The following is a 13,284-nucleotide window of genomic DNA, read 5'->3' as shown; positions in this document are numbered from 1 at the left end:
TTTGATAGCTTACAGGTACCTTCTCCCCCTCCCTAAGACGGTCTAACTGCGTGTTTAGGGTTTGATGGGCTCGTTCAACGATTGCTTGTCCTGTAGAATTGTAGGGTATTCCGGTTATATGTGAGATGCCCCACTTATTTAAAAATTTGCGAACCCGAGAACTAACATAATTGGGGCCATTATCGGTTTTTATTTCTTGTGGACCCCCTAATATACTGATGGCGTGACAAAAATGTCGTATGGTGGCGGTGGCGTTACTTTTAGTTTCGGCAGTAGGGCAGATATAGCCGCTGCAAGTATCTATAGTAACATGTAAATACTTCCGGGGTTTGAAAGGTTCATAGACTGTGATGTCTGTTTGCCAAATTTGATTCGGTCGTAGACCGCGGGGGTTAATTCCCCATGTCCAAGAGTTAGTTTGACAACAGTGTGGGCAAGAAGCGACCACTGCTCGAGCATCAGACAGGGGTAGTCAGAATTGTCTTGCTAGTGCTTTAGCTCCCTGATGAAAAAATTCATGAGAAAGTTTGGCTTGTTGTAAAATGGGAACACCTACTGTCTGAATGAGGGTTCCTGCTGCTTTGTCTGCATGAGCATTTCCCCCCGTTAAAGCACCCGGTATTTGTGTATGACTGTTAATATGTGCAAAAAATACAAGTTCTTGTCTTTTCTCTAATATGGATAACAGCTCTCGAGCTGGTTCAGTCCCCCCCGGTAAACTTTGTTTACATCATTGTGTTAAGTTATACACATATTCGCTATCTGTTACAATATTTAGAGGGATGGTAGGCCAAGTCGTTAAAGCAGTTAACACAGCATGTAATTCTAAAATTTGAACAGATCCTTGGCTTTTCCAAGCTCTGGTATGCCATTGATTGTCCAAAAACCAGGCTATAGCTGCCTGTTGAGTCATTCCAGAGGCATCTGTAAACACAGTGAGGCCTTGGAGGGGTTTCTCTGAAATGGGTGTTTGTGGTTTGAAGGTTGATGATAATAGACTCTTAATGAGAGGGTCACCCCTAGCCGGGATAATTTGCCCCATAAAATCTGCTAAGGCCGCTTGTAATCACATATCAAACATTAGTAATTGTTCAAAATTACGGGGACTAACAGATGTTGAAATAAATTTAGGATCTCTTCCTGATAACTGCTGCGTTCGTCGTCGTCCTCGAGAGATTGCATCTGCCAATGCTACTAAAAATTGTGGTGCGGCTTGTTTGGGATAACTGGTATACAGCCATAACAAAGGACATACCCGTGAATCAATGAATTGATATATTAGTCTGTTTGCTCCTTCTCGTTGCATAGTTATATGCAATTCTAATGGGATTTCTGGGGTATAACGGTTGAGACTCTTGTGAGCTAGTTTAGTAGTTATCTGTTGTAACACAGCCTTTTGTGTGTCTGTCAATGTGCGAGGAGCTGCGACATCTGGGGCTCCTGCTAAATCTGCTAACAAGGGTTGTAACTCCTTGTGTGTTATGGGAATAAATTCTTTTAACCACTGTAGGTTACCAACCAACACCTGTAGGTCGTGTAAGGTCAACACTTGGTGTTCAATTTGTAGTTTTTGAGGCTGGACTGCCCATTTCTGAATGAGTGTTCCCAAATATTTCACTGGAACAATTGTCTGTACTTTTTCAGGTGCTATTTCTAGACCATGTTCTTTAAGAGTTTGAACTAAGTGTTTTAAAGTTGTGTTAATGTCTCCCTCCCCACATAGCAAAATATCATCCATATAATGATAGAGAACCCAATTTTGATGTGTATCCCGAAACCGACGCAACGCGCGAGAAACAAACCACTGACACAGAGTTGGGGAATTTTTCATCCCCTGTGGTAACACTGTCCAATGGTAACGTTGCACTGGTTCTTGATTGTTGATCGTCGGGATCGTCATCGCGAACTTGGGTTGATCATCCGGATGGAGTGGAATAGAAAAGAAACACTCTTTTATATCAATCACTACAACAGGCCAGTTTTGGGGTAACATGGATGGCCAAGGTAAACCTGGTTGTAAAGGTCCCATGTCCTCAAGAATGGTATTGACCGCTCTGAGATCATGTAGAAGACGCCAGGCACCTGACTTCTTTTGGATGACAAACACAGGGCAATTCCACGGACTAGTGGTTGGGACTAAATGTCCCTTTTCTACTTCACGCTGTACTAATAGCTGTAGCTGAGACAGTTTTTCTTGGGGAAGGGGCCACTGGTCAACCCACACCGGTTGTTGAGTTTTCCACTTCATGGCTAGGGCCGGTGGGCATTGGCCAGCGGCCCCTATAAAAAATGCGGATCTGTGTGCAACTGTGAGTTGGAAACTATGCGCAGCGACAAGCCTTGCATAGCGTCTCTCCCTAACAGGGGTAAAGGAAGTCCTTTTAAGATAAAAGGTTTGATAACAGTCGATTGGTCCTCTCCTTTTATTTGAATTTGAATTGGCAAAAGGCTTTTTTGGGTACCTCGACTTCCTCCAACCCCTGTTACTGAGATGCTGGTCTCTTCCAGAGGCCATGACACTGGCCAAACTTCTTGTGGGATTACTGTAACATCGGCCCCAGAGTCTAAAAGGGCTCTAATTTGAGATATGGTCTGTCCCCATCGCTCACACACTGGTTGCATTGTACATTCAATAGTAGGTCGCCTTGACATATCTAACACCAAATGGGCCATAGGGGTATCTTCAGGAATATACATTGGTATTTCAGTGAGGGGAACTATAGTGGCTTGTATAGCATCGTTTGTTTCAGTGCACATTCCCGGAATAATATCGACTCCCCATTTGTGAGCCCCATCACCCACTAAAATTCCACCCGTACTCTTTCCCGATCCTCCTCTCTTCAATGTTACCATTGTTGGTTGCTCTACCCACACTCCTGTGGTAGTCTTTAAAGCCCATCGGTGGTCATCTTCCAGGGCAGGGGCTCATCCTTTTGCTGTCCAATTGTCGGTGATTCTCGGCATTCTACGGATACTTGACAGGACGGATTGTTCTCCGGCAGCCCCGCCCACCCCGTGCTGGGACCGCCCCGTAGTTTCCCTGATGTTCCCCGGCCCGTGTCATGTGACATTGCTTTTGTCGTGGTTTAACCCCAGCCAGCAACTAAACACCACGCAGCCGCTCACTCACTCCCCCCCCACCCAGTGGGATGGGGGAGAAAATTGGGAAAAGAAGCAAAACCCGTGGGTTGAGATAAGAACGGTTTAATAGAACAGAAAAGAAGAAACTAATAATGATAATGATAACACTAATAAAATGACAACAGCAATAATGAAAGGATTGGAATGTACAAATGATACGCAGTGCAATTGCTCACCACCCGCCGACTGACACCCAGCCAGTCCCCCGAGCGGCGAATCCCTGCCCCCCACTTCCCCGTTTCTGTACTGGATGGGACGTCACATGGTATGGAATACACCGTTGGCCAGTTTGGGTCAGGTGCCCTGGCTGTGTCCTGTGCCAACTTCTTGTGCCCCTCCAGCTTTCTCACTGGCTGGGCATGAGAAGCTGAAAAATCCTTGACATTAGTCTAAACACTACTGAGCAACAACTGAAAACATCAGTGTTATCAACATTCTTCGCTCTGAACTCAAAACATAGCACTGTACCAGCTACTAGGAAGACAGTTAACTCTATCCCAGCTGAAACCAGGACAGCTTTGCAAGATGCCCTAACTTCCCACAGCAGAAACAATTCCCTTTTTGGTCTGAATTTGGCGTCCTGCCCAGATTGGGTCTAGACACTGAAGGACACTGGCTTCTAACGTGACCGCTTCCCCCACAACCAAAGCAAGAAATGTTTCTCCTCGGGTTGTTATTTGTGCGATTGTGAAGTACAGCTGTAACTGCTGCAACCACAGGTGCCGCTGCGGTTTGAGCTTCTGCTTCTAACACTCGTTTAATCATATCTGCTACTGAAGCTTTTGCTGGCAATTGCGATAAAATTTGCCTTGTCTGGTCATTTGCTTGTGTACGAGCTAATTCTTTCGCAAGAACTGGCTTAACCTCGTCCGGTATGTCTGCTACCTCCACCGCCTTTTGCAAACGCTCTAAGAAATCCTGATATGGTTCATTAATTCTCTGAATAACCTTTGTATACGGGACTCTCTTCTTTTCAAACTTACTGACCTTCATAAATGCATTTCTAGCACACTTTGAAGAAGCCGCTATCACCCGACCTCACAAACCGGCCTGATTTTGAGGGGATGCATGATCTCCTGTCCCCGTTAACTGTGCCATAGAGACCCCTACTAAATCGTGTCCTGGAGTAAGAGCGTCCAAAACAACCGCTTCTGCTTCCTCTTTAAACGCCTGCTCCCAGAGGCACATCAAAGGTGCCATAAGTGCTGCACGCGCCAGCTGTCTCGAATCAAAGGGTAGTAACGGCTGAGCATAAATCACATCTAACAGAGCTCGCATCCTTGGGCCTTGCAATCCATCATCTCTACAGCTCGTTTGCCATTCCTTTACTAATTTGTAATCTAGTGGTTGCCATCTAGGTCCATCTTGAGTGATTAACAACGGACATGCTAATACTCCCCCTTCATCTGAAGGTTTGAAATCCACACCCTCTAGAACACAATTTTTTGCTATTAACTTCCAATCCGTAAACACCGGAGGCTGTGCCGCACGACCTACAACACTTTGAGCATGCTGTACTGTCTGTTCAATAGTCGCCGCTAAATTTTTAAATTTTGTCAAAACCTCCGTTACCTCAGTGATCTGATTCTGTTTTGCATGCAGTGGACTCTCCTCATCCAAGTCCAGCAATGGAACTGCTTCTGCTTGCAATTTCTTTCTAATGCAACGTTCTTTTTCATCCGAATGTACCTCTATCATAGACACCGGGGGTGCACTAGGACCCGTGGTCGTACTACTTGCTGGCGGGACATACTTAGAGGGCTCCTCTGACTCATGTGAAAACAATCCTGGCGGGGGGAGAGGTGGATACCCAAAAAAAGAATCCTCTAATTGCCCGCGAGAGACTGGAAACGCCAAGGCGTCCGGAGCATCCCCCGCTCCTTCCACTCTCTCTACTTGTTTTCCCAACATCTCCTCACCTCCGACTCCTGTAGCGTCTTTACTCTCTTTGTCAGCCTGTACCTCTAACAAATCAACCACCTCTCTACTCGCCTCTCCGCGCAACACCGCTGTAGCCGCCATCCAAACCGCCTTTGCCTCTCTCCCCTTCCTCAATACGGTCAACACTGAACCAAGAGCTGCGAGCTTATCCGCAGCTCCTTTCTTTCCACTCAAACACTCCTCCACCAACTCCTCGCGCGCAGCCTGCAGCCGCGATGCATCAAATATCTCTCCCGGCTTTACTATGAAGCCCCGTTGTATCATCCACTGGATGAGACTCGTGACTGGAGCCGTATGCACTCCACAGTCCACCTCCCTGCCTACCGCCTTTAGTACCTTAATAATTATTCCGATGGATGCCATCGTCACCGGCAGGATCGCCCCGAGGGCCATCTTCCAATCGCCTGGCCAGGCAAAACACTCGCACACTCCACGTCCGCGTCTGCGTCGGGGTCACCACTTGCCGCACTTTCTCCGCTGCGACAATCTAGGGAAAACGACGCATCGCCAGGGACTTGCCCTGGGGAGAAAACAGACCAACACAGATACTGTGGATCAAACGGTTTCTCCGTTTATTAACTGCGCAACACTCGGTTATATATGTTTCTAATATCTACTCACACATAAGCCATTTGTTGATTGGTTAACATGTGCCGTTCACGCGCTTAAACAATAGTCTAATTGGATAAAGTCTTCTGATCACGCGAATAGTTCCTCCACCTGCATGCTGTCTTGCACCCTGTCTTCGGTCACGTTGCCCTCCTGTTATCAGTCATGTACGCCCGACCTTGTTCTACTTTTTGTGCTTACTTCAACAAACTTATAACAAAGAACAGTAGTGTCTTGTTCTAGCAAACAGAGAATAACAGTTGTGCCTTACACAGTTTCCCTCGTTCTCCCATAAGTTCTCCCACAAGTTCTCCCACATATATACTTAAGTAATAGATATTCATTATTATTTCCCTTAATGATTGGTTTTTTCTTCTTCGCCTCTCATGTAAATTAGTGCACAGACTCTATCTTCTTCCTTCATTGTCTTCTTTTGAGTAGGTGGTATCATTTGAGTAGGTGGTCGCAATCTCCCCCTGTAGGAATTACCTTTTACTGACTCCTTACTCTGTCTTGGCAGTTCCAAGCGGTTCTTCAAGGTTTGTTGATCAGACCACAATCCATTACCTTTTCTGACATAAACATAAAGCCCCATTGTCTAACAGTTAGTTCCTAAACCCTAAATCATGTCTAGTTATTGTTTCCCTACTTTAAATATTAACTGATGGGGGGGGGCTGTACACAGGACTTTAGCAGCTCCCTGGTTATTTCAATCATATTATACATATTAATTGATAACAACAACACACACAGATAAAGTCAATTATATGGTACATGTTCCCAGGATCCAAGACTTTTGTGGATCTGATGGGCAGCAAAATGAATATACAGATTTAAAAGAAATTCCTTTGAAAACACAATAAGCATATACATCCAGGACTGCGTATAACCCAGAACAACAACGCAATGTTCCATTTTTTCCTAAAAGAAAACACCAAACTTCAGAACTCAGCCAGAAACCACAAAAATGGCACAAAAGGGGGTTAAAACTACATAGGAGTCCAGCATGCCAAGAGAGAGCCAAGGACTGCAAAGGCCACATTTTACTCCCAGCCATGCCAGTGTAAATACAAAAAAAACCCTTCCCTGACCTCCACGTGGATCTTCCCACAGCTTGCTCGGTCAATTCAGTGCATTCAGGCCATCGAGTTCCCTAAGTCTCCACAAACACCATCTCCAGAAAGCCCCATTTCTGCACCACATGCTATTACACTATGTGATGAACAACGCAGAGGAAACCTTTCCCTTACCATTTCTTCTGCACACAAGAACAACAAAAGTAATTTTTTAAAAAAAATGCAAGTTTAATAGCTCCAACACACAACTACTATAAACAGCCCTGGAGAGCTGAATACCACAGCCCACAGCCAGCATCCCGCCAGGGCTCAGCTAGGAGTTACACCTTCATCCTTTCGTGCTGGCTGCAAACCTGCCACAAGTCCATGGGGTGTACCGAAAATGCCAGTGACAAAATAATTCCAAACAGCTCCAGATCTGGTTGAAAACACCCCAGCCCTTAATCTTTAGTGGGTTTTTATATGCAAATTACAGGCAGACAGGCTCTTGCAAGACCTATACTAGAATTATTTGTAAACACTCGCTTATTCCTCCCACCATACAAATAGGAGGAAACAAGATGTTTTTCAGTGATTTCTGGGGGAGGGGGGTCTGATGTCTTGTCCCTGTGTCTGTGTGCCAGTAAGCTCTTCAGCTGTGCTCCTTAGCTACATGGGCTATCATCAGAAATGTGTTCTCCTATTATAAAAGGCAGGGTTTCTTAGGCAAAATACGAAAAGCAAATAATAAGAAGCACTATTGATAGCTGTTGGGAAATTGAACCTCTCAATTTTAATAATCTATTCATTTATTCTTATTTTTTATAGCACTCAAAATACAGTCGGTAATTTGTAAGGAAATAAAGGACATACAGTCTTTGTCCTAGAGAGCTTACGGTGTAAATTCCTATGTTAAAGCCAATTGATATTCAAACTATGAAAGCTCACTAGCCTTCAAAACAGAAATTTTAAGAAAATCTCTCCACTGGACTGGTTTCTTTTTTATTTGCTTGGGGATTTCCTTGGAGGTGTGAAGTAAGACTGGCTGTATTGATAACCCTCTCCCACTGCTCCCACAAGCCCTTTTCTAGAATACGTCTTCCAAACATACCCCATTAGCCAGAGGTTGAACTCTATGGGCAGAGACCTGTTTCTGAATGTTGTGGGTTGACCCTAGCTGGATGCCAGGTGCCCACCAAAGCCGTTCTCAACTTGGGGAAAATTAACTCAATTTATTGCCAATCAAACTAGAGCAGCGTAATGAGAAATAAAACCAAATCTTAAAACACCTTCCCCCCACCCCTCCCTTCTTCCCAGGTGCAGCTTCACTCCTGAATTCTCTACCTATCCCCCCCCCAGCAGTGCAGGGGGACAGGGAATAGGGGTTGTGGTCAGTTCATCATACATTGTCTCTGCCGCTTCATCCTCTTCAGGGGGAGGACTCCTCACACTCTTCCCCTGCTCCAGCGTGGGGTCCCTCCCACGGGAGACAGTCCTCCACAAACTTCTCCAGCGTGGGTCCTTCCCACGGGCTGCAGTTCTTCACGAACTGCTCCAGCATGGGTCCCTTCCATGGGGTACAGTCCTTCAGGAGCACACTGCTCCAGCATGGGTCCCCCACGGGGTCACAAGTCCTGCCAGAAAACCTGCTCCAACATGGGCTTCTCTCTCCACAGGACCACAGGTCCTGCCAGGAGCCTGCTCCAGTGCAGGCTTCCCATGGTGTCACAGCCTCCTTCGGGAACCCACCTGCTCCAGCGTGGGGTCCTCCACGGGCTGCAGGTGGATATCTGCTCCACCGTGGACCTCCATGGGCTGCAGGGGGACAGCCTGCCTCACCATGGTCTTCCCCACGAGCTGCAAGGGAATCTGTGCTCTGGCACCTGGAGCACCTCCTCCCCCTCCTTCTTCACTGACTTTGGTGTCTGCAGGGTTGTTTCTCTTACATGTTCTCACTCCTCTCTCTGGCTGCAGTTTCTGTTGTGCAGCAACTTTTCCCCCTTCTTAAGTATGTTACCACAGAGGTGCTACCACTGTCACTGATTGGCTCAGCCTTGGCCAGCGGCAGGTCCATCTTGGAGCCGGCTGGCATTGGCTCTGTTGGACATGGGGGAAGCTTCTAGCAGCTTCTCACAGAAGCCACCCCGTTGGCCCCCCGCTACCAAAACCTTACCACACAAACCACATACAGTGGAACATTTATAGTGTTTGGTGAACAGCCATATTAGAGATTATTTTATGCATTTGCAGTTTATTTACACGCTGATCATTTAAAAAATCAATTATATACAGACACAAAAAAATCCCACTTTTAGAGGATGGTCCATGAAACTCCAAACTGTGATGCAACGTATCTACATTTTACTGCTCTGAACTCATCTTTTATTTAATTTCTTTATGTGCTCGTGGAATTTATTTAGAGGTTACTACAAATATATAGGGGATAAAGCCTTCTCACCCAGGCAGTTCTCTAATTCAGGTATGTACTAAATAGCAGAATAATACCATATCAATTAGTACTGATTTACATGGCATTAAGTGTACTGTATTTGACTTCAAAATACAAAGCAGTAACTCAATATTGGAGAGCAGAAAACAGATATAAGGAAATATACTAATACTGTTGAAATAAAAGAGAGAGTAATAACCTAGAAATCACAGTGTCTTAAAGCAATTTGCCTATCATCTGCTCCATTTAATACCAGCTACAGTTATTAAAATGAAAAACATCATCAAGCCATCTTTCACCTCTCAATCCTTATTTACTGTTTGCATTTGTCTCAGTAGTGTCCTCTGTTTAATTGTAATTTCTGTTCACTTAATACATTCACTTGTTTATGGTGCATGGCCCTGTTTTGAGATTGTACACAGGAACATGCATTTGCTCAAAACAATCTGTTATCATTAAGATAGTTGTGTTTTTTCCAGGGTGGAAATACTTATCGAAGCTTGTTTTTAGAAATGATAACTTGGGGGCCAAATTTAGAATTGACATTACCCTTTAAAAACAAAAAAAAAGCGAAAGGCCAGGTTTTACTCTACCTTGAATTCAAAGACTCCCAGCAAGACCTCAATCCACTACACAGAGCCAGACATTTTCTCCCAGATAATCTTTCAAGCACCGAAGGAAAAATACATCACAAAGATATGATATCTTACATTATGTACTCACCCTTAGATCTCTATTGAAATTCCATTCTTTTCCTCCCCAAGGTGATGCCAGTTTTCTCTGCTCTTAACCTTTCTCCCATATTGCACAATTAAGACAAACTTTTTTTTTGCTGGGTCAAAGACTATGTTCTGATTTTTTCCTTACCCTGTTTGGTCCAAAGGTTACCATTTCACAAAGTATCCTAAGGACATTTTTACTCCCAAGAAATATTCTAACAACAAGAACTATTTTTAACTCCGCTAAGCTCTGCTGAGTGTAAAATGTTGCACGGGGTTCTCAGCAGCCTAGGGGAACACAGCTATCAATGGGTTTTGTTTTCTTTGCACAAGAACAGCAATCTGAATCTTCCAGCAACAAGACTCCGTACACACAGTACATGATGTACATCTCATTATAAACCTAAAGGGTCAACAGATAGGGGAAAAATGTACTTAAAACGCACCAGCTGCTAACTAGAGGCAGCAAGCCACTGCCGTGGACTGGGAGAGTGTGGAATGTTTGCTGGAGGTGACTTATCGATATGACACCCTGACACCCCCCCCCTCAAGGGAAGGTGAACCTCCAGGGTGGAATGCAGTCGACACGTAAAGAATCAGTTCCATGGTAGTTCCCTAAGCAACATAACCTGCAACCTTAAATGTTAGCAACACCAGGGGAGCTTGGTATGCTGACTCTGAGAAGTAACACGGAGGGTGGAGCGGAGTGGAGATGCCGCGGCCAGGCTCTGTGATCGCAGGGATAGGGAACTGGAATGATAGGAACAAGAACAGTTGGTCCCTGCATTGAATCCACTGAAGCAAGGAGGTAAAATAATGGGGGTTCTGTCGACCTAATGCCCTACTTCTGATTTATATCACACGTGCCCTGTTCTGGGGTACTGACATGCAACACCATGTCCATTGGGTGAACTTTGCTCATTATAATATTATAATACCAAAATACACCTCCATCCCAAAAGTTACCCACCCCCAAGGTGCAACCAACCCCCCACGGAGCATGAGCTCTGAATTTTTTCTAGCATGTACCTTTAAAAGCAAAGCAAGAGAACTTTATACCAAGCAAAGTGAAGGTATGTATGACTAGAGTCACTCAAGCTCCACCTAAAAGGAAAAATAGGATAAAAAGACCCAAAAAGAGGAAGACTATTAGGGAAGACACCATCATAGACAAGTTGGGAGGACATCGCTGACTTCTGGGATCAGTTGACGGGCTGAACCTGTCTTCCCCCCCATAGGTACGCCTATTGGGTGAGATTCGAATGCTTGGCTGTACCGAGTGCTTCCCCAGGAAACTTAGAATTCTTTAGAGCTCTTTTCTTTCATAATTTTATGTGCTTGTAGTCAACTGTATTATCATTTGCATGTGCTTTGCAGCCAGGGTATTTATCACCAGCAATCCAAAAGAATCTGTACTTCTGTTGCTTTAACAAACTGCACTGCTCATTAATCTAGTCGTGATAGTTCGTTAACGCAACCAAACTCCCTAAGTCTGGTAATTCTCATGCATTGAACATGGCTAAGCTGAGAGTGCAGTGTGCTATAAGTGCATCTGTCATCATGATAGTTACGCGACCAGGCTTATAGCGCTGAATTGGACATTACTCAGAAACTAGACCTAGCTGCCCCCAGCCCCTTTGACGTCTGAGGATAAGCTGGAACGCAAGGAGGTTTATTTTCTGCCAAATTCCTTTACCCTTTAACGCAACAGAGGGCTCTGCATACCTGCTACCACCCGCGCCTCATACTGGGATTTCCAAATCTACCAGAGAAGATTAATTTGGCCAAGACATCAACTGCCCTATCATGATGTTGCTGGTAATCTGCTCCAGGATGGTGTCTCCAGGTGCTCTCCCTGCCTTCCCCTACTTGCAGTATTAGAAGTGATTTAACCGTGACATGAAATGGGACAAGACCACTCATGACTCTGTTAACACATCCCAGAAAAAGCACGAGGGAGATAAGGTGAAAGATGAGCGAGGGAAGGAACAGAGGAAAGAAAGGATGGTGCCAGTTCCCAGCCCCAGCCACAAGCTTGACTGAACGATGATGCTGGGACAGGGAGCAAGGCCAACCCCTCTGCTGATGAAGGCTGCCAGGAGCACGCAGGCACTTAAACACACCTCCATGGGGAGTAATGCAATCTCCGGCATGGTGCGTTTTCAGAGCAGCCAAGGGAACGGAGCATTTTACCCTTCTGCAAACACCCAGCAGGATGCTTAGGCACTACTTGCACTGCCAGCACTCCAGCTAGTGGGACTTGTGTAGCAGGTAGGGTTACACAAGCTCTCTGTTCAGGGGTTAACACCCCCCTAGCAAATACACTGCTCATATGTGCTTGCTCACTAGGATTTCCTATCAAAGCAACAGTTTTCCCTTCTCTTTAACTACAAAAATAATGTAGGTCACAGCAGAGGCTGCCCCCTCCAGCAACCTGTGCTCCACCCTGGAGTCATTATATATTACTCTCCCCAGTGTCTTAAACCAGGACTGCAGAGATTGTTCCAAATGTGGCTTTCATTTTATGCTAGAATAGCCTCCATTAATGCATTACACTGTGATCTGTACCTTATGATATTCAAAGTGGAAGCCCAGATCTTGTTTGCTTTTTAAACATCACCAACCATCCTGCATTTTATCTGTGCGTACTTCCCAGCGCGTGTCAGAACATGCCATCTGCCTGCCACTTATTAATGTTTCAAGAGTCTTCCTTAAAACATACATGAGATTTAGGGAGGATTTTGTTCCAGGAGTCTTCTGACCATTCTGTGCAGTCAGAGAGAGTAGTTTTATTTCACAGACTGGATTTAGTATACAGAAACATAGTGCATCTGTTTCCAAATATTTTCTTTCTAAAACTGTTACAAAAACCAGTGCCAAAATGTGCTCATTTCTCTTTAAGGAGGAAACCTAATTTGGATTTCTTGATCCAGATCATCTTAACACTCAGGCTCAGTTTTGCTTGCTAAATCAATCTACAAGCTCCAACTAATACAAATTTAATCTGCACTGCTTCTTGCTTGGGCTGGATGGGTCCAGCATGTCTTTTTATTATAGGCTCCACACCATATATCAGTAGCATCTGGTACTGATTGCAGATCTTGGGCATGGTGCTTATTGGCTCCATGGGCAGGATCTTTCTTGAATTTCTGATCTGTTTTGGATTTTTCACTAAGATATTCCTGTATCTTGTTGGATTGGAGATTTATGACTGGTCCTTAGCTTCATGTTAATTTTTTGGAGCTGTGATGTTTTCTTATGGACCAATCTGTGGCAGCTTACCACATCTGAGAACACATCCTGCAGGTCCAATTCTCCTTTTACATGGTCAGAAACCAAAAGTCACCTCTTTAGTTAATCAAGTTACCCT

This window comes from Harpia harpyja, chromosome W (genome assembly GCF_026419915.1).
Source record: "Harpia harpyja isolate bHarHar1 chromosome W, bHarHar1 primary haplotype, whole genome shotgun sequence".
Lineage (NCBI taxonomy): Eukaryota > Metazoa > Chordata > Aves > Accipitriformes > Accipitridae > Harpia > Harpia harpyja.
This window is presented reverse-complemented; position numbering follows the sequence as displayed.